Genomic DNA, 3,575 nt, shown 5'->3' on the forward strand with positions numbered 1-3,575 from the left:
AAGGAGGCAATCATCGGATGGCGTATGGCGCCGTTTCTTGCGTTTTCGAGGGGACTGCTGTTTCGGACATGTTGTTCTGTGTCAGAGTGCGGGCGGCAAACGTCTGATGCGGTCTCCATTGGTAGGAAGGCAGAAGTCAGGACAATTTCCGTTTCTACTTCCATCTTCTCTTTAGGCTTGTCTCGTGGCACAATTGATGACCGTCTTGAGGCAAGTCTACCGATGATGTCGTAGAGGGGGATATGCTGTACGCCACACTGTCATCGACCACTGACTGCAATACGGTGTTTCGATCCTGGGCAGGAACAGCTGTGGCGGTTGCAGCCGCTGCATACGTAATGGGGAGTGAAGTAAGTGTCGCCGTGGATCGGACTTCACCAACCGGTATAGGAGTCAGTCGGCGTTGAATGCGGGCCGATCGGACATGTCCTTCCTGGCCACAGCCGGTGTAAGTACGCGGTTGTCCGTCGTACATGACAACGGCTCTGCAGCCGCTAATTACTAAATAGGATGGCACATGCTTCGTTAGTTCAATCTTAATTTGTCGCACTCCGTTAAAGACGGGGTACGTCTGAAACCTTTGCCGTTTTTTGGTCAGGTGGCTTAGCACGTTGCCATACGGTTTGAAAGCTGTCATCACAACATCTGGCGGGACTTCGAATGGCAGCTCGAAGAGCCTCAGAGTGCGAAGGCCTAATCTAGCGTGGTCGATCGTGACAGTACCTATGTGGCCATCAGGATGCTTAAATTTAAGTCCATGAGTGTGTCGACACACAACATCAGTGCACGCGTTTTCATTGATCAATTTTATATATACGACACTTTGTGTTGTAGAAAAGTGGATCCCACGGATGTCTTGAGGTGCAATATGAAGCAATATGAAGTTCTTCCCGGATCAAACGTTCAATGTCAAGTGCTAGAGGTCTTGCGTAGTCCGCTTGAAATGTGATCTTAATTGTGGACTTGCGGTACGAGTGCGCCATGGCACTACCGAGACACGGACGCGTGACACTCGCCGCAGCAGAAGGTAAACAGTAAAACACTCGCGCGCGCGGTACGCTGACAGGTGGACACAGGCACGACGACCCTGCCCCACCGCTGCTAACAGCATACTGACCCCTAGACCACGGGTATTTAGCCCTACAAAAACATTATTGGGTAATCTTTCCCATATGCAACGGTTGAATATTTCATTTGTATTCTGAGTGTCCCCATGAAGACATTTACTAAGCAAAACAGGGTAACTCACGTCTCTAAAATTGGTTTTATTTCGTTCATAATAGGCTAAGGAAGAGAATGCTAATGATGGTACATTTGACCACTTTTTTTTGCTTTTTGGTAACCACACCAATCTCCTCCTTTAGGGTAAAGACCGTGAAACAGGATGGTCATCTGTGGACAACTTATGAAAGTAGGTGGCCCATACAGCTTTTCTCATTGCTGTAACATCATTCAGATGTGCAGTTCGTCTAATGGCCAGTCCATAATAACTCTGAAGAAAGTCTTTCAGTTTCCGTCAATCTGCCTCGGCCAGACAGAGATTTTCCTTCAGGTAGCAATTTTCCTCTCCTTTCTCTTCATGGCTTCCTCAATATAGCACCCATCCTCTTTTGCACTTGTCCACAACAATCCAGTTTTGTTACCAGGGTATCACCATAAACATTGAACTCATTAGTTTTATTGAAAGCATAGGTAGTTCGTATATTTAAAGTTATAAACTGGCATCGACCTCTGAAATACCGGGTGATCAAAAAGTCAGTATAAATTTTAAAACTGAATAAATCACGGAATAATGTAGATAGAGAGATACAAATTGACACACATGCTTGAAATGACATGGGGTTTTATTAGAACCAAAAAAATACAAAAGTTCAAAAAATGTCCGACAGGTGGCGCTTCATCTGATCAGAATATCAATAATTAGCATAACAAAGTAAGACAAAGAAAAGATGATGTTCTTTACGGGAAATGCTCAATATGTCCACCATCATTCCTCAACAATAGCTGTAGTCGAGGAATAATGTTGTGAACAGCACTGTAAAGCATGTCCGGAGTTATGGTGAGGCACTGGCGCCGGATGTTGCCTTTCAGCATCCCTAGAGATGTCGGTCGATCACGATACACTTGCGACTTCAGGTACCCCCAAAGCCAATAATCACAAGGACTGAGGTCTGGGGACCTGGGAGGCCAAGCATGACGAAAGTGGCGGCTGAGCACACGATCATCACCAAACGAGGCGCGTAAGAGGTCTTTCACGCGTCTAGCAATATTTTTTTTTTTTTGTTCTAATGCACCTCATGTCATTCAAAGCATGTGTGTCAATCTTTAACTCTCTATCTACATTATTCCGTGGTTTATTAAGTTTTCAAATTTATACTAACTTTTTGATCTACCGGTATTTTTATAGCTCCATCACACTGCATACCTCCACTGTAACCATCATAATTCTTAGAACACGGATGTTCAATATGTCCTTCAGTGTTACCACGGCAGGTATGGCAGTACTTAGATAAGCACTCAGCATTAACAGGTTTTCCATTCTCCAGCGAAGTAGCACTTACACCATTCAAGGAATGATGTCGTCGATGTTGCCATGTCCCATCAAGTGCAACAGCAATGTCCCTGGTTCCACTAATATCTACAATTTCATCTACTGCATGTTTCATAGATGCTCTAGACACAACCGTCAAGGCACCTAAGATTACTTTTAATATACTTGCTGAACCTACTGGGAGGAGGAGGAAGGTCCATCAAACCACAAAACGTTCGAGCAGCCTTTTTTCTTCCTTTTCCTGTTGCACGCATTGCATACACTAACTTCAAATTCACATCATATCAATTGTGCACAATGTTATCAGTCATTTTCGAGGTTGATTTATTGCAGGATCTACACAGGACAACTAATTTTGACTCTAAACCCTTCCTGTTACTTTGTTGATCAGTAGTTTCCAGACAGCCTACACCATCACATTGTTTACAGTTCACCACTTCCTTTATCAAAGAAGATAAGATGCCCACATGAACAACAAAAACTCCACTACAGACAGTATCATTGTTAACACAAAAATTTGAATCACCAGGAGGCGTGCCCTGTGGGAGTTTCTTCCGTGAAGAAGTGATACATACGTTACTTTCAACAGTGTGGGTTGCTTTGTTTGTGAACTATTTACCACGGAATTTCCTTTTATTGAATTTATTGATGCCTGACATAGTTCGTATTTATTGCACACTAGAGGATATGTACTTCTACAAATATATGTAGCACTTGGGCAACAAACATTCAGTACAACGTGAACAAACTGCTTCAGCGAAACAAAAGTAAATACTAGTAAAGATAATCGTTTACAGACACTAGAAATCTGCACTGTTACCAACATATACAATATATCATACGTATAATCGCTGGAAACAGAAAGCTCACAGGTTTTTTCGAAATAATACTGGTTTCTGTGACAGAAATAAAGGGGACGTGGCGTCATACGTGATCGAAAATTTTATATTATATATATATATATATATATAAAATCATTTGAATCACTATAATGTATATATCAGTGTAATCAGAAAAGACTATA

The sequence above is a fragment of the Schistocerca piceifrons genome, chromosome 5, assembly GCF_021461385.2.
Source record: "Schistocerca piceifrons isolate TAMUIC-IGC-003096 chromosome 5, iqSchPice1.1, whole genome shotgun sequence".
Taxonomy (NCBI): Eukaryota; Metazoa; Arthropoda; class Insecta; order Orthoptera; family Acrididae; genus Schistocerca; species Schistocerca piceifrons.